The 19,610-nt window shown below is 43.5% G+C and overlaps 1 protein-coding gene across 2 annotated transcripts in view; it reads left to right on the forward strand.

Annotated features, from left to right (window-relative positions):
* Positions 1–19,610, forward strand: part of LOC139327813 (neural cell adhesion molecule 2-like) — a 282,545-nt gene that overhangs the window by 165,883 nt on the left and 97,052 nt on the right. The window lies entirely within an intron of this gene.

Below are 19,610 nucleotides of genomic sequence, written 5' to 3' on the forward strand. Positions count from 1 at the left end.
ATGGCATATTGACTTGTAAGCATACAGACAAGCATAAAGACTCAGCTTTAGTAGCAACATATCCTCCACTGTGTCCTATTTCATTGACTTTCAGCTTCAGCTTGATGAGTCTCACGCAGTATTTCATTTCCTGCCTGGTTCTTAAGCGCTGGTTTTGTTTTGCAGGTCCTGTCTATGAACAGGATCCAGAATAAAGCACAGTAGATTGTGGTTGCAATTGATCCACAGCATTGAAACCAGTGTTAATACCAAAACTGCATTACCGGCTAGACAATCATACACAAGCTTTTCTTATTGATTTGCATAAGAGATATACCATGTTTGACAGTCATAAGCCTCTGTACACATAGCTATACATAGCTGCATCATGCTATTGCCCACATTTGATGGATGAATCTCTGCGGTAAGAAAATTCCCATTAGATATTGTAAGCTGCAGGCGAGGCTGCTGCTGCTTGTTTGGAGGGAGTGATACTCTTCCAGAAGCCTATCCGGCGGGGAAGGAAGCTGCCATGAGAAAAGAATGCATGGGACAAGACCCAGTTTCTATGGAAACAAAAGAAATCTAAAAGAGGACTTGGGGGTGGAAAAGGGGGATGAGAGAGGAAGAGGAGGAGGATGCATTGGAATGTTTTTTGGAGATACATGATCATGAAAGGAGGTAGCATATGCGGAATGCTGCGAATGTGGGCCTCCCCTGTGGTAGCCAGTGTTATTTATTCATCAATCAGATGCATGGCACAACAGCCCTCATGGCTGCAGCCCATGGCTCCTTTCATATTCAAACAACATATCAATGTATTTACAGAGCTCGTGATCCTAACCTGCTCCTGCTTATGTTCTGCACCATATGTTCTGCACCATAACTCATTGCGGATGCAATGCTTTGCTGTGTTAAAAGGCAAGGACTCGGGATGCCTGTTAGCTCACCTGGCAGAGCGTTTACCATGAATCAAGGCTGAGTCCTTACGGCAGCGGCCTGGGTTGGACTTCAGCACGGGCCCTCTCTTTGTCCCCTGCCTTCTCCAGCTGCCACTATCATAGAAAAAAAGCCAAAATGGCGAGCAAAAATCTTTAAAAAAAAAAAAGAAAAGAAAGAAAGAAAGAAAAAGGCAGGGACTCAAATTCCCCCTCCATTCCCTCCGATCAAGGGGCTTATGCACAACAAGCGTGCACAAACATGCGGCCACGACCAGCCAAACTCCACTGTTCAAGCTGTCATCCACCACACCTCCAGGCTGCATGTAAACAGAATTTCTTAAAAGCAGAAAGGAAAACGGAGGGAAGAAGGATTCCAGGCGACAATGGCAAACAGAACAGGCTCAGTATGAATAATTAAGCAGGCTGTGCCGTTGATAACGACGGCAAAACCACGGTTCATTAACACAGCAAAGTGAGACGAGGGATGACTGGAAGAGTGAAATTTTACTCTCGTTTTCATTGATAATGGAAGCTATTTTTGCTCCCGTGCTGCAAACAATAACTGTGTCAACAGCCAGAACTGTTCAAGTCACAATCTCCACAGATGGTCATGCTCTTAAAAGAGTACACAAGGCACCTTTCTTGCTCTTGCACAGGAACACAGGCGCGCATGCAAATACCCACACTTCTCCGCTGATGTAAACATTATCAACAAAGCCTCTAGATCACTGCTTTCTTAGAAGCCCTCCACAGGCCCTCATGGTGCAGCTCATTTCCAATGCTAATCAGAAATGAAGAGACCGTGTTCTCTTGACTCTTTCCTCAAACAATTGTTGCATTACATCAGAGCCGCCCAGGATGCCCATTGTCTCCAGGCCACTGTGGCGCAGCTCTGGGAGCCTGCATCCCCCCCAGTGTGGTCCGACAACAAACAGAGTTACAGTAACAACAACAATACCAACAGCAAGGGGACAAAAAGGCAAGTAAACCCATCGGAGGGACTAGGGGATGCATTTGCATCTTCTGCAAACCCAGCGGGGCCTCCATGTCGAAATGTTAGCCTGGGCCTCTGCCAGCGTGGAAGCAGCCTTTGCTCGGTCGTCAACACAAAGGGTCGTCACAGCCAGCTAACTCAAAGCTCACCCACCAGTCGTCTTGTGTAGTTCAACGCAAAGTGGGAACAACAGAAGCGACGCTAGAACCCTTTGTTATGAGTCTTTCATTAAAGTGTGCTTGGAAAATAAAGGTCACCATGGCACTTGAATGGATTTCATGTGTCGTTTGGTGTTGCGATAGAAGTTTTTCCCCACAGTCTCTGACCTGCTCATATCACCAAGTGAGATGTCGCAAAGGCGATTTTGTGACCCAGCAGCAATTCAGCAGGCGCTGTGGCACAGCAGCCTCCACTGGTTTGCCGTGTCCTCGGCACAACAGCAATAGCATATGTGTCTTAGTGGGAAACACTTAGCGGGCTGCCAGTTGATGTGTAGTGACGGCCACCGCCAGCTCCTGCTGCTGTGACCTGACAGTACATCCACCCGGTCCCTCAACCCCCCCCCCCCCCCCCCTCCCCCACTGTACTGCCCCGCTGCTCTGCTCCCACTCTCCTGGTCCATTTCCCAGGCCACCCTGCTGACACACATGTCACCTTTTGTCGTGGATCTCAAGTAGCAAAAATTGCCAAAATGGATGTGAAGCATTTTTGGATAAAGCTGTGTCAGCTTGGTGCCATCACTTTGGCCTGCATTTCTGAGTCATTTCCTGTTGCCTATCAGATGGGTGCACATATAGCGAATGAACCCTGCACTGTCCTCTGCAAAGGAAGGCAGGGGACTAGTGAATGCGGGAACCCATCAAAGTTTAATATCCCTGACCAGGATCAAACAGACCCTGATATATGGCCTGAGAGTGTGTGTCATTAACTCGAATGAGCGGAGACGAGAATCGTGGGGGCATTTTTACGAGCACATCCGACCCCCTCCTTCTCCCTTTCTGATTTAGAAAGCTGACATGAGTCAGTTGGCTTTGGCAGTCCATTAAAACTGGAGTACCTGCGCCAGAGCTGAGCTGTGATATCCTTCTCTTTTTGGAGAGTCTACAGTCGCCGCCGGACGGGAAATTGCGGTTATTGTCACCATGTTTTGCTGCGTTTCTGTTGACTGTGAACCACTTTATTTGCACACAAACACAGCAAAGTTGGTACATCTGCGCAATGGCATCGCTTATGACATGGGCTGTCACTTTATTCATGTCCCAAAAGTTATCATTTTTTTCCACATGCTCATTTATATTCATTTCCTTTTTGGTATTTTCCCCAGATTCAGTTTAATCAAATTCTGCTTCTCATGTGAACATTATTGAAAGCATTTCATTTGCCAATTAGCCAGCTGCTCCCCAGTTAAATAATGAATATGCTAATTCTAAAGCTGGGGGATATGTTGTCTTTTGAGTTACAGCAGCGACAATTATCCGAGTCAGGGATACTCACAGCGGTGCACTGTATGTGTGTATGACTGTGGTGTGTCTGTGGGCCCAGTCATATACTGTATGCATGCCCGTATTTGTCTTTATGTGGGGCAGTATGTGTGTTAATATGATTATTAATGATGCACAAATGTGTGTGAATGTGTGCATAGTTGGTTTCCTTTGGCAGTATATAGATATATATAAATTTTAATGTGAATTTGACATGTAATGCATGTGGCTAAAAGTGTGTGTGTGTGTGTGTTTCGGGGCGCAATGTTAGCTTTAGAGGAATGCTTCCCTCTGTGCCTATTGATTTGTTTGCCTACCTTTATCTCAGTGGAGCGCTGAGTGCATGTTCCTGACAGTTTTAATTGAAAGCCATGCAGAGCTGAATGTATGTATGTGGATACACACCCTGCTATCATCCATCAGCTTGGAGGGATGGGTGTGAGGGGCAGAGCTGGCGTGCTCGTCCGTGAGCTCAGTGACGGATTCTTCTTTACTGCAATACTCAGTGCCACTCAGTCATTCAATACAGATGTACTGTTGCTTCGCACACAGTGATCTGCAGGCCTATCCATTATAACTGTCACCTACTTACAGTAAGTGAGAGCTAAAAGGTGCAGAAGCTTCCTTCTGCCCGTGCACCCATCCATTCATCATTACTACTAATCAATAGGATTCCTTCATCTGCAGCATTTCCCATTTAAATTTCAACTAAATCTTTTTTTTTTTTTTTAATTTCAAAGATAGAGCAGGCAGACTGAATAATGACTTGACCTTCAGCCATACGTACCACAGGAGAAGTCAGCCTACCATGGCAACCAATTAAAGCTTCCATCCAGAGTTAGGGCCAATAATGATCTCACAAACACCCAATCGACATGAAAGTGCGTCAAAGCACTCGGCTCATTAGAATATCTCACGGCTTTTTGTCTGCCTCTGACAGATGATGTGACATCCAAGACGCTGACAACATCAAACAAATGCGATTTTGGTGTTTAGCAGCAGATTAAAGTTCTTCCAGGCAGCTCTTCTAGCCTGAATGCACAGGTTAGCGATTCGGAGCAGTGCAGAGAAAGATCATGCAGGCCAAGAAAAACACCCTTTCAATAAATGAAGGCAAATCAATACAGGCTCACCATGGGCTCTTTAAAAATGTACTGCAATGTCCGAGAGTGTTCCTGTGTTCAGCATGGCAGCTCATACTGACCTGATTTATGGTGCTCTTCAAAGTCACTACAGTCACATGAGCATTTTTCATGGTGGTTGTAAATTATCCATTAACATAATGGACCCCTTCATCAGTCCCTGATAAAGGTCTAGAGACTGAAGCTTTTCTTTTTTGTTAACCGTTTTGCGCAGAGGCTCCAGTTTAGCCGGGCAAGGTAAATGGCTCCACAGACAGTCATGCGAGTCTGTTGGTCCTCCACAGTGGTCCCAACTGAAATACCTCCACACATATTGGATTCATCACCATGGGATCCAAGCAACTTTGGTGATTCCTTGCTGCTTTTTTGTGCAGCACCATGAGGTTGACATGCGATATTGATGGCCTGCTGTGGTTGAATTCTAGTAATGACCCTCTGACCCTTCTGGGGATCATGAGGTACAATACCAGGGAAATTAATAATATTACCATTAGCTTCTGTTTTACTTTTATGCTACTTGTTAGCATGCTAACAGGCTAAACTGAGATGGTGGGCCTGGTGAATATGGCCTGCTAAACATCAGCACTGTGGGCATGTTAACATGTTTCATTAAGTACTTCCTCGCAGAGCCAATAGCACGGCTGGGTTGCTCCCTTTGACCATGACTTTTGTTTCAAAGTTTAAATCATGATGAGAACTTCTGCAGTCCCGTGGTGCATAAAAGCAGCATCAAGCTGATGGAAAAAAATTCAAAATGTGTGCGTTGCTTGCAGAAAGATGTCAGTGCGTATTGACGGGGCTGATTTTACCTCTTGATCCTGATGCTGAAATAATGTGTGACAGCACTGGAGGGGTCAGGAAGAAGAGAGGGAGTGAAAGTTTTGAGTAATATTTATACTGGCGTGATTTGACTCAGCAGTGCCTGGTCCTGGCATCCTAAATTCCTGGTTGGCCAGGCCTGGGTGACAGTTGGTGGCAGCTTCTGTCAGGAGTGCCGCATGGACAACTGTGAAACTGTCAGAGAGAGCGAGAGAGAGAGGGGCGGTGAACAACAGACAGACATGATATCCGAAAGGAATCAAAAAAGGTGAACAGGCAATTCATTGCACAATGAAGCAAGAGAAGGGAAAGATGAAAGGATCTGACTTGAGTAAAATTAAGGGTGATGGGTGGAAAGGGAAATAGAAATACAAAAGTATGCTGGAGTGGGAGGAATTGGACAAGCTGAAAAGTGAATAATACAGGTTGAACCTTTGAAGCACTGATCTTGAGATCAGAGAAGGGAATGACATTAGCTCAGACTATGACTTTTTTTTTTTGGTCTGCCAAACCTCATGAAAAAATGATCCTCATTATAAGCCTTGTTCTTGATCGAAAAAAATCACATTTGACTCATTATGAGTGGAGTGGTGGAATGTTGGATAATGCTATCTATCATTAATTTACTGTCGCCTTCATGTCACGCTGTACATTGTATGTCTTGGCTGCACTTTCTCAGCCATGTGAGCTGCATGAAATTTAGACGTAATTCAATTCAGAAGCAAGCGCCGCCACGACTCATTATACAAACGCATCAAATCCTACCTTGTTCTTGGTGCGTATTCATCGCCAGTTCAATGTAATTGGGATTTAGAATCCAATCCAATTCATTCTGAAATTGAGAGCACAGCATTATCCCATTCAGAATTCAGAAAATGAGTCAGTTTACAGTGCAGCGAATTCCATTTAGCAGGGAATTCCAGCTTTAATGGTCTGGATTGGTATTGTCATGGGATGTACCCTCCCAATTAGGGAGACCGTTGACCTTAAACCTTTGAAATTCATTGCAGAAAGGCCAGAAGAAGACGTTTCAGCCTTGCCCCACTCCCCCTCGCATAATCCCCAGAGTCTCCTCTCTCAGGCCTGGCAGGAGCCAGTGACCTCTCCTTTGTGACTGAATTAATCCGCGGGCCTGAGATAATGGCCATGTCACAGCCACTGGCAGGATGTGGCAGGAGAATAATCAGCCCACCACCGTGCCATTTCAATCCCCGCGGCAATGATCGCTTCGCCACAGAAAAAAAAAAAAAAGAAAAGAAAAGAAAAAAGACGTGTTTCCTCACTAATTCTCAAGCACACATGAAATGAGAATTAAGGTTTCAGCCAGTGCAGGTGGAGCAGACAGGCAGACTTCACTCAGTACTGATGCTTCACTACTACTACTGGATTTCTCCTGAAGATGGACATGTTTGGGGATATTTTACCAGGTGATGCAAAGTGTTGTGTGTATGTTGTGTCGATGAGGATGATGAGCTTTGAGCGTGACGTTCAAAGAGGCCAGTCAGTCTGCAGTTTTTGGCTTGTAAGGCAAAGGATTAGCTGCTGGTGAAGAAAGTGGATGTCCTCTGGAAAAGAGGGTGTTAATGAGCAGAACTGAAGGACACAAAAGCCACTTTTGCCTCTCCGCCTGTGCTCTCTGTGTCGCTGCACGAAGGCAAGGCTGAACTGCGCACACACAGAGCGGACAGCAGCACAACCTCCTTGAGCAGAGCCCACGGCGGCAGACAGAAACACACTTCAGGATGTATTTTACAGTGCCCGCGACACATAAAGGCGAGACAGCGTGATCAATTTTGCAAACGCCTGTCGAACAAGCAGAACACAAGCTTGCAAAAACGGGACGTCTTGGGCCGTCTCTTAATCCGCACCCGGCTTGTTTTACACAGCTGAAGTGCTGAACGTGAACTCCCGTTATCCTCCAAAGCTGAGGCAATAGTTGACAAAAAATGGTAACACAACATCAAATATATGAAAGCAGTTTGGATATTTGAAAGCACAGCAATTACACACAATGATGAGTTACAAGGCGGGCTAACTTGTATTGTTTTGTCAAGGCACGTGAAGCATGCTTGCAAAGATAAACGTTTATTCAGTGTATTCTTTGATCAGAAAATAGATTCTAACCCGAGACGTGTGCACAGTTAAATATTAAATACCACCTAGCCCTAATGCTACACATATTGAAAATCTCGTATCTTGCTCTATTGAAAATTGTTATGTTTGAAAGTCTTTTTTTTTAGTTGAATGTAGCAACAGTCAAATTGTTTTGGCCTGACTGGCAGAATTGCATATTGTCAAAGTGAGGCTGACTAGCCAGCTGAGACCAAATAACAGTCTCTGTTCAAAGAACACGGAGTGTCTCCCAGCTGAAGACGAAGCACAATTGTGTATCTGTATCTTGTGCAGGGAAACGGCACAATTGTAAATCTTTACTTTGCTTTGAGGACTTAAGTTTGAGCTGTTTCTTGACGCCTGTGAACATTTGAGTCTGAACTGCACAAACAAAAAGTTTCATGTTAGTGCAGCAGGGGAAAATGCAGTGACAAGAGCTCTTATGAAAGATCACGCTCCAGTCATCTGCTCCTAACCCTTTGTCCCATAAAAATGAGCCTGAATTCAGAACCCCTCCTTAGTGGGAAATTAGGTCGTCAGTGCAGATGAACCTATTGTCTCTGGGGAGGAAAGTACAGCAGGAAAGCGTGCAGCATATCAAGAGCTGAGGCCCCTCTGCGACAAAAGAGGACCAAAGTGCAGCAAAGTCCCTTAATTAAGCCACAAACTGTGTGATTGTTGCAGCTGGGAGATTTCTGCTCTTACTGCACCTGAAAATCCAATCCTGAGCTGCACAATTACCAACAAACTGAGTTTATTTGTGTGTTTACACAGCGTCCCAACTTGTTTCAGAGTTAGTTATATGTGTAAAGATGTGGTGGATCACAAGGTCAACACTCAGCTTCCACATCACAAACAAAGCCGCTAATATTCAAATGCTGCAAAAACACGCCCTGCTTTTGCGATAATGAGCCGTCGTGAAAGATTTTGCTCCCAGTTTGACAACTGGCACGAGGCCGCTCGCAACTGGTGCGCAGCCCGCAGTCCCCACTGTATTATTTTCCACCTAATCACCTCATCTGTGCCTGCTCTCTGCACCGCACACGGCTCTGCTGCAGTGAGAGGCTAACGCTCGTTAGCCAAAATCCTAATTATTGTGATTTGTTTGCTCTAAAAATGTTGATAAATGGCGTTCTTCCCACAAATAGCTGCTGGAGGAGAATGGCTGAACAAAGACAGGGTTTACTTTTATTTTTGTTTGCTTCTTTCTTAGAGTTGTGGGGGGGGTGGGGGGGTGGAGAGAATGGTGGGAGACTGGCGTCAACAGAAAATCTTCTTCCTTCGTGTTTTAGTAAATCTGACGGGCCAAACGCCTACATACCTCCACCGGAAGGCTTTTTCTGCTGACAGTGGCCCACAGTCATTCTTGGTGTGTGAGGCTGCTGCGCCTCATCACGACACCCATCCTCTATTTGCATTTTGCTCATTTTGATTATATGACCTCAAACTGCCATTTATCTTCAACAACACACGAGTGGATTGGATACAATGAGCTCTTTTTCAGGGAGAAATACTACTCTTGTCTTTTTATGGCGACTTGTGTACACACACGCTACATTGCTCATCTGTCTGCTTCTTACAAATGTTGGACCTTCACTCTCAACCTACAAGACTTCCCTCAGCAGTGCCTGGAAATCGGATCCTGCCTCCAAGCCCTTTAGGTTTTATTACTGAATCACTCTTCACCGAACTCAATTGAGTCACCTCCTCCCACATAAGCTGAAAGCCTCCCATCACTCGTGGGCTCGCCCATCTCGGTGTGCTTATAGAGGGCCAGTGGAAATAATCAGCAGAGTCCAGCTGGCCCATTGACGAGATCAATATATGACGTTTGTTTGAATGGCAGGAAATTTAGTATTTCACAGGGATCGTCTTATGCAAGCTTCTCGCCCGCCTCTGCTTGAGTCCGTTCTCTTGATGAAGAAAACACTTTGACTCCGTCAGCTCCACATTGTTATTGCTGCGATGATGCATTTCCAGCCTATTTGCAGAAAATGGGGGGGGGGGGGGGGGGCAAAGAAACACTGGCAGCAGGCTTTGAAGCAGCTCCCAGCTGTTGCTCGGAACAATGCGTACCTGCTCATAGCATAAATGACACATCTGTCCAATAATAAGGAAGTATGATCAGCCTTCGATCCCCAGCATGTCGATGGTGTTAACCTATGGTTTTAAAACGTCACTGCTGACCTGCACGACACCGTTTTGCAACTGAAGTCCACAGTGAAGCACAGCTGAGCGACACAGAGCGGCAGGGGCAGCCTCCCATTAATATATATTTAATTAACGTGTCTGTATTCAGAAAAATGGCCGGTCATTTTAATTGGCTTTATTACCATAATTATTTGACGGAAACCTTTTCGTCTTGATGGATGACCTTATTAATACGTAGAAGAAACTGCCACAATCCTTGGAAACGGAGAAGCTCAAGTGACTCTCTGCTCTACTTGTTCTGTTCATGTTACAAGCTTACATCTGGTCAAAACATCATGTACATTCAAGGCTGACATATGAAGATGGATGGATGGATGGATGGATGGATGGATGGATGGATGGATGGATGGATGGATGGATGGATGGATGGATGGACACCTTTCTGTTGATTGCCTGGGCATAGAGTTAAATAAAACCATTTTTTCTGAAGTATTTGGAGGTAAAAGTGGAATAAGTGCAATTCGAGTTGATAGAATTATCACTGTGAGAAGAGGCTGATTCTTTTTTAATATGCACATCTTGGTGAGGCCTGAATACGATGCCCAGTCCGGGGACAGAAAGACTAGGAAAGAATTGTCAAATGTGGAGCGGCGGGAAGCAAATCATCGCGTCTGAGTGACACCACCTGGATTTATTGTAGCCCCAGACTTCTCTCAGCTCCATGCTGATGGTGGCATATGCGGAAAACCACGCTCGCTAATGTTGCCATATGCAGAAACAGGTTGCAGCCCGAGGAAAAACAGGTTAGAGAGGGGATTAAAGGGAAGAAATCGACAAACGGAAATGGTCGGGTGACAGAGATAAGGAAGAAAATAAGAATAATAGATTAGACATGGGACTCAGAAGTACAAGAGAGAATAAGTAGGAATAGAAAAACGCCAAAGAAATGGTCAAAGTTTCAGTCTACTTTTCATTGGAGCATCATTCTATTTTGGAAACCTGAATGGGGATAAGGGCATTATCTTGCACCTATGTTTACAGGCCCCATTTTTCTTCTGTTTCCATAAATATGAACACAATATCCGAGCAAATGGGATTTACTCTGTCACAGTGGGATGCTCTAGTTCCGCAATCTGGGATAGAAATCACCTCCATGATGGAGGATAAAGACGGCTCTGCGGCGGTACCCAGGTCATACAGCAGTCTGTGTCTGAGTGGTGCTGTAGGATGTCTATGAATATTTTTGTGGCTGCTTTTTACATGTGAGGTGAACATGTGACTTTGCCTGCCAGTGCGTGTTCCTCGCGCACACTTCGACGCCATTTGGTGCATCGCTTCCCACACTATGCAGTACCTTTGACATCAAAGCTCTGATTGCAAGGTAGCAATTGAAAACCTGAATTGGAGCCCTGGCTGTTAACCCCCCTATTTCTATCATGGCCAATGATTGCATTGCCACTTGGAGCTCAGCGTTTTCCTGTCTGACAACTAATCTGCCCTCTGACACCACCTCAATTGTCTGACGGGCTTTCAACAGGTTTAGCGGTCGATTTGTGGACAAAATGGTCCTTTAGGAATATTGCTGCCATTGCCCTACAGCTTCTGTCATTGACGTTACATGTTGCATGTGATGCAAGTTGTTTCGATAGAAGTGATCTCACCGGTCAAATAAGCAGTTCATTCCCTGTAACCTTTCCCTGACGATGTGCAGCCATGAACACCAAGAACCCTGCGAGACAACTTTTTTGAGTCCTACAAGCTCCAATGCAAGTCAGTAAAGGAGCCCCAAGGTTCCTTCCTTGAACAACTTCATTTGGGAGAGAAGTTCAGGAGAACCGTTGTTCAAGGCACTTTATGATGAGCTTATTTTCATTTTTTTTTAATGATTACATTATGAAGAACCCCTAAAAGTTTCCTGAATCACTTTAACTCATTGGTTTCTTCTGGACCTCAGAACCCCAAGCATCCCCTATTTTGGATTTCCTTCAGCAGTCTTGATTTTAAGTCATTATTGAGCCATTTTGACCTCTTTATTCGGATAAAATTTATCGAAAATGTTCCCTTTCATTGCCCATCTTTAACTCATTTTGACAATTTCTGAGTTATAACCCAACAAACTGTGAATGCTGAGGCCATATGTATCCTCAGCACACCTTTTCATACTTTGGTGTGCATTAAGATTAAAAAATGCTCCAACTTCAAAGTCAAATGTTCGAATGCGATCAATGACGATCTCAAATTCTAACAGTCAAAGGACCTTTTGAGAGCAACCGAGCGATGGAAGCTCTGTGACCTGGTATGGACTGGCTGTAGGCTCTATTATTATTAAAAACATTAAAAACACTATTTTGTCTTTCATAATTGCAAAGATTACCTTTGCTGGTAATTAGAACTTCAGTTAGAATATTTATTGGTCCAATAAATGCACGTAGCATAGATGATTTAGGGAGGGTAGTGTAACTAATGACTTTTATTAGGAAGTGAAAGATGAAGTAATTCCATAATTTTAAAGAAAAGCCATTTTCACATGCATTTCAGACATGTCTGATGGGACTTTGATGAACTTTTGCACAGTCATATTTTGACTTTCTCGAGAGAGAGAGAGAGAGAGAGAGAGAGAGAGAGAGAGAGAGAGAGAGAGAGAGAAAAAAAAAGTGCTTTCCCCGAAGGTTCATTTCATTGATCACTAAGTGGCCCAAGGGCTGCCTGCATAATTTCTCCAATCTGCTGATGCGATGAGCCACAAATACCAAAAAAGAAGGAGGAAAAAAAAAAGAAAAAAAAAACCCCAATTGATCAAACCTGCAAACGCAATGAAGCGTGGAAAGTTTAGATTGTCATAAAGTGCACTTGAGGTATGCATATTCTATATCCTGTATTACTACCGGCTTTGTTAATGAAAAGGAAAGGAAAGAGAGGGAAAGCATGTATGAAATGAGCAAAACATGCCATTATAGCCACCTGCTGGATAAGAACAAGCTGCATATTCTTACTAATGAGCAAAATATTTCACATCTGTCTGAAACTAAACATCTGTGCATTTGCATGCTGTTGTGCACGTGTGTGTGTGTGCGTGCCAGACTGGAGTTTTATGGTTTTGGGTTATACAGAGAGAGAGGTCCATCATGGCCGCCGAAGCCTGAGGCATAAGAGGCTTAAGGAAGGAGACATAAATCGCAAAGCAGTTGGTGAGCGAAAAGCAGAGATACAGAGAAGGTGTGCAGGAGAGAGAGGGGAGATAATAGGTAGCTGTGGGTTGTGCCTGAGACTGTACACATGGCCTGATACTGTATGTCGGCACGATTGGACATGGTTGGCTGAGTAGAACCAGCACTCTCCTCTCCTCTCCGGCATGAAAGCAGGCTTGTTATGCAGCCAGGCAGACATACAGGGCTGGGGACACAGGGAGCCAGATGGGCCAACACACAGGGATGATTCAAAACAACTTCAGATGAATCCGTTGGCAAAGTTGGGAACAGCTAATTCACAATATCTTATATATGATGTGAAATCAAAACGTCCTGATACTGTAATATATGAAGTCAACGTTCTTTGCCACACTCGAGAAAAACAATTGAAAATATTGTCTGTTGCTGTGAAACATAACTTTATTATACCTCACTTCCTCCAGATAGTATTTCTGTGATTTAACGTGTTGCCTCACAGGCTCAGATCATGGTCAGGGAAGACTCCTCAAAAGCATACTACCTCTTTTTCTGTCTCTGCTTGATGTCAAAATACAATGTACTCCATCTCCCAGCATTCAGTGCTCCCCGTTATGCTGATTCCTTTCCACTTCACTGCAACAACGATGCTTTCAGCAGGAGCTGGGATAAAGGTTCACCAGCTGGCATAAATTAGCCATTTAATTAAGTAATCATTCATAGCAAAAAGCGGCCACTTAATGATGGTTTGTCCGGTCAGACTCAGCAGCTGAGCAGTTGATTGATCCCATTTCGACGAGTGAGATACAAACTAAATTGGAGTTTCATTCGTCTTTGCTCTTATTTATGGAGTTTTGGCCATCATTACCAACATTTCAAGTCACTTTTGGTTTGACCTCCAGCCAGAGTTGTTTCGCTAATTCGTCTTCACTGTTGTCTTACAGGCTGTTTGATCATCTGAATGCTTGTCTTATGGCCCCATCTGACCTCCCTGTGGCAATGCTCCCAGATCTCTGCAATGAACCTGTGCTTTTGTTATATTACAATCATTATCTGTCTACCCTCCTTGGTTGCTATTTCTGAGATTTCTTGCTTTTTGTATTTCCTTCAGGAGTTTTTCAGATCCAAATAGAGGTTTTAATGAAAGAAAGTGACTTATTGTCAAAAAGTCCATGAGGGAAATTTGTGATTTTGGGTTAGAAACCATCATAACCAATTCAAATACAGTCAAAGTTTGTCAAAGCCCAATATCACAAGGCCTCAAACAGCTGTACTACAGCGGTAATAAAGTTATAGTAATAAAAGCAGTAATGAGCAACATTAGCAAACACAAAAATGTCAAAAAGTGAGAAAAACTCCTCAGAAAGCAATACAAAGAGAACATTTGATACATGCAGCACAGTAAAAACAGTAATGAGCAGCATTAGCAAAACATCTATCTACACATCCATACATATATGTATCTATCTACATATATATACATACCAAAAAAAACTGTAACATACTAAGTAAATAGTGAAAACTGCAAAATGCAGGCCGACCTTTTATTAGACTAGAAATCTCCTTTAATAGAGAAATCACTGACATCTGCACTATCCTTCAGCACCTTGTACTTCAGCTCACCTGAGACACTTTGGAGCTTTAAAGAATGCTGACTGTTTAGTGTTTTTGAAGCTAATTCCTGATTGGGAATATATTTTTTTTCTCGCCTTTGAAGAAGTGCATAAGACACACAGGTTTTGGGTGAATAGACAACATAGCACAGTAATTAGTATTTTATCTCCTCCTTTCGTTTTCTCTCGCTCTACCTCCTCTTTCACCTCTTGTCTTTGTCTCTCTCTCTCTGTCTCTGTGGTACAGGGGAAGAATTCCCTTCAACTCCTCCACAAAATCACAGACAATTAAAGCGGAGCATTTTTGCCGGAGGGTCTATCTGCTCTGTGTGCTTAATACATTTACACGCATACACACAGACAAACACACACAGCCTCCCACACACCCTCCCACACACACGGAAATTAGGCTATACAGTACACATACACCCCCTTACACACTCTTATGTGTTCAAACACATGAACAAACACACAATGGCACATTCTCTGTGGTGCATTTTATTTGGCCATGGCTTTAATGGGGCTTTTTATGGAGAACAGGATTACAGAATCACATCCCTCCCACTCTGCCAGCTGATTGGACACTCTCCACTCTGTCACTCAAACGCTGAATTCAGCTTGCTGCTAAATGCAACAGTGCGTTTAGCCTCCTTAGTTTGGTCTAGATTTAGTTACACTGACTTAGCTGCTGGCAAGTTTTGCACACTGGGTCCAAATGTCGCTGAATCGTGTCACCAGGCCAGCTCAGTCAGCACCTCCTCCTCGCCTGACCTCAGTGACCTCCATCAGAGGAGCAGAATGATTTGGCACTGTTACAAGAAATTTCAGAGTTTTACAAAATGGAAACAGCAGGCTGAACTTGTAGTAAAACTTCACATCCCAGAGTGATGTGACTTGATGTCAGGAAAAAGAAGAAAAACGGAGAGAGGTCTTCAGGAATTTCTTTCTTCTCTCAGCCGATCAGTTGTGATTTTTTCTTACCCTGAACAGTTGTTTCTCTTTTTCAAAAAAGGCAAAAACCATTTCCATCAAGCTTTAAAACTTTTTGGAGGAAGTCAAGAAATTGTATTTTCAAATCTGGCCATTTTCCATCCACCCTTTCTAAAAATACACTGATGGAAACATGGCTGCTAATTAGTGCTGGCCACTATTTAAGGCTGCTTGTATTATTTTTTTTCAGCCACATGGGGGCAGTGCGACAAGTTGTCAGCACAACATTGCCATCGAATCACCTCATAAAGCTGTCATGGTGGAATGTGATAGCAGACAGTTATTTGCACATCTAGCAGACAAGGAGCAACGTTGGAGTCTGGAGTTGGTTCTGAAACAGAGCCATAGTTTTTGTTTTGAAGCAGCCTGTGTATCTTTTGCTAAACAGTGGGCGCTGTTAGCCATAAGAGACAATAATGAATGCTATAAAGTAGGAGAGGAGTCATGAAGTCAGTTAACTGTGGCAGCTGTGGCAGCACCTTGCTAAACAGAAGAATAAGAGGGACAGTCCCCTTTATTTGTCACACATTTACAGACACGCTGAACACGCGATGCAATCTGTGAAATTTGTCTTCTGCATTTGACCCTCCACTCCCCCTTTTTCCTCGAGCAGCAGGCACCGAAGGCATGGTGGAGGACACGCCTCCTGGCGCCCACAGCGGGAATCGAACCCAGGACCTTCTAGCTGTGAGGCGACAGTGTTTCCACCGTGCCACCTAGGAACATATACTAAAGTTAACTACTATGAGCCACTGGTTAAGAAGAGGAGAAGAGTGATGAAGTCAGTGGTCTGTCTTAGTCATGTCAGAACACAGCTGGAGGGAGCAGAGCATTCTGAGGCAGTGCCACTGTTTTTGGAGGACAGCGAACAAGCTGTCATTACCTGTCACTGTCGCTGGTCATTTGTCATCTGCCGTCTGTTAATTGTTCATCATCAGAAATGTTAAAAGGAGGTGCAAAAGACAAATGGCTGTATAAAGAGAAGACTTCAACAGGGGCAACGGAGTAATATACTAAAGCTTAGTCAGTAATAAGGCTCTGGTTAGCTAATGATATTCTAAATGAATACTGTCCATCAGTGCCTCAGCATGCACTAATTTGTTGGTGACAGTGGACAGGTGATGGTTGATATCCTCCAATAATGGACAATTTGGTGTTGATATCATTTGCTAAAGTTAGCTAACATAAGCTAATGGTTAAGAAGAGTCAGCGAACTGTCCCAGTAATTTCATTCACACAGCAATATATATATATAAACTGTGCTAACATTAGCTAAAGCTAGCCAACCCATACTTCTGGAATAGTAGAAGACTCATTAAGTCAGCAAACTCTCTCAGTCATGTCAGTTACATAGCAGAATGTATATGTATAAAGTGTGCTCATATTAGCTAAAGTTAGCCAAACTACACTTCAGGAGTAGAAGAGACATAAAGTCAGCAAACTGTCTTAGTAGTGTCAGTTACACGGCAATGTCAATCTTAAGTTAGCAAACATTAGCTACAGTACGCTAACATAAGTTAATGGTAAAGAAGAGTCACAAGGTGAGCAAACTCTCCCAGTAATGTCAGTTATGCCGCAGAGCATATATGTATAAAGGGTGCTAACTTTAGCAAAAGCTAGCCAGCCTACACTTCAGGAGTAGAAGAGACATAAAGTCAGCAAGGAGATTCATAAGGTGAGCTAATTGCCCCAGTAATGTCAGTTACACAGCAATATGATGTTTGCTAACACTAAAGTTAACTGACATAAGTAGAAGTCATAAAGTCATTGAACTCTATCGATCTAAAGTTTGCTAATCTTAGTTAGCATTGTTGCTAAAATAAGATACTGGTCATACCACATCTCATAGCCTGGGGCTGTAGGATGAGATCCCCTGGGTGTATTTTAGTCATGATTATTCATCATCATCCATCCATCATCATTTACTTTTCATTTGGAAAAGGAAAATATGTTGTAGTTTTGCTTAAAGCTGATAAATGTGTACATAAAAAGTTGAGGCTTGAAATTAGTTTAGCGGAACAGTTCGGGCTCCTCAGTGATTGGCGCTGAAAGAGGTGAATCTGTTTTTCTTTTATCTTTCTTTCTGTTCCACTTCCTGGACAAAGTGCTGCCTCTCTAACTTTTCTTCGGGATTAGACTCCACAACTAATGCAAGAATTATTCAAGTCTCAGTGTTGTTAGGCGTTCTGGCAAGTCATGTACGGTATCGACCATCTCAGACACATTACAAATGGCAATCAATGGTCCTGTCTGTTGTCTTATTTTGCTTGTCTCCAATGCTTCTCATAGGAGCTAATAATTGGAGCTGATAATTGCTACCAGGCTCAAAGCATATTGACCCGAGCTGTGTAATAAGCAGGTGAACGCAGCTGAAAACATTCCATTTCTGAAAATTGATATAATTAGCATGTCTCTTTGTGTCCCCACCAGGCAAGACAGTGTTGAATAAACAGATTCACCGGAGTCATAATTCAAATCCAGTCAGCATTCTCATTAAAATGTCAATGTATATTCGCTGTGGGGATTGTTGTGCATTAGCTTAAAAATGCCAACTGAATGGTTATATTTTCCAGGTTGAACTTAATTATATGATTCACACCAATGACTCTGGCAGCACAGAAAAAAAGCTCAGGCCATTTTTCTTTTGCTTCCTGCTTTGTGAGCATCTTATTACGTGATCAATCACATACGGTATGAACAGACCCGGATCAATTAATAATTGAAAACCGTTAAACTACTTGAAGCGCTGATTGGAATCTGCCTTAAGTCAGGGGCAGGTACTGTGGAAGGGCACCAGGTTAAATAGACATGATTAATCAATGCCAGAACAGTATTTGCATTCATTTGGCACACCGTGTGTGTATAGACCATAGCTGTACCTCAATTTCATACTACAGCCTTCAGTATATGGTGTGCTTATATTGAAAAACTAGTGACAAAATTACTCAAAGCTTGAATTTTGAGTATGCTGCCAATAGACATTATTCTCCCATAATGCAATGGTTAAAGTAAAATGTTGGTGAAGGGACTCCAGAAGCACCTTAGAAAGTATTAAACGTTGTTTGTGCTTTTGAGTGTGCAGAAGAGTATACATCCATGCCTTTTGATGTAATTGCACATGTGCAAATACTTATATTTTAATGTATGTGTTGATGTCTGAAGAAGACTTACAGGAGCATACCAGTTAGCCATCCAGTCCATTCTCTGTGCCTGTGTATCATTCCCTGAGCCTCTGCTAGTGACTGTTCAGTGCTATGACAGTCAGGTTACACAGCAGAAAATGATTAAATACACTGATAAGGCAGCTCCTCAACCTCATCATGTCGCCTCCTCAGGCGAAGGTGGCAGTGCCCCTCTACTGCCATCTATAGGCAGCCTCAGTTCATGACAGATGGCTCCCTGTGATAACTGCCGGAGTGCAGCTTCAGTGTGATGCTGCTGTTGGCTGCAGCCATCTTCCCCTCTGAGAAGCTGCAGATAATCATTTCATCATTTCCTCAATTATTGACAGGCGCCCTGAGCTCCACTGTTAAGTTTCCAGTGTTGTAGCGAGAATTAACATCCATTAGAGTATTATACTGTGTATGTGTGTGTGAATCTGTGTGTGTGGTTGGAGCCTGAGCCTGACTAGACTTGCAGCTCCAAGGCCTGAGAATGAGGAGTTGAGATATGACAGGCTCATCAAATATCTCACTTCGCTCAGTGCTGTGGCAAGACTACTGCTGCGTCGGGAGGCTCTGGCCTAAAAATGACCCTCTCCCCACTGAGTTGCCAATCATTACTCATCACATTAGACATCCAGAGGTATTCTCGGCTCCGTCTTACTGTGCTGCCATTCAATCACGCCCCTTGTTTGTCTGATTCTCTTCGTCGTTACAGCTCTTCTCCTGCCTTTCTATCACTTTCTCCCATTTGACAAATTCATGTCAGCCACGATCATGCCACACTTTTATGCAGCTAAATACCTTTCACTTCAGCCTTGCAAAACTTCTTCCAGAGCCCCCATTGTGAGGTGTTATAGCGGGGCTAACAATAGGCCAGCACGAATGGCCTTTGATTGTAGCTTGACTCTGCAAACACTGTGGCACTGCGATCAACTGCAAGGTTTTTGTCCATTTTTACTGTGTCATTAAGGTGAATGGATGTTTTCCAGAGTCATTTCTGTTGAACTTTTTATCTTTTTTTGCACCACAGCGTGGTACGCACTCCATCTGTTACTGAGGA

The sequence above is a fragment of the Chaetodon trifascialis genome, chromosome 24 (genome assembly GCF_039877785.1).
Source record: "Chaetodon trifascialis isolate fChaTrf1 chromosome 24, fChaTrf1.hap1, whole genome shotgun sequence".
NCBI lineage: Eukaryota > Metazoa > Chordata > Actinopteri > Chaetodontiformes > Chaetodontidae > Chaetodon > Chaetodon trifascialis.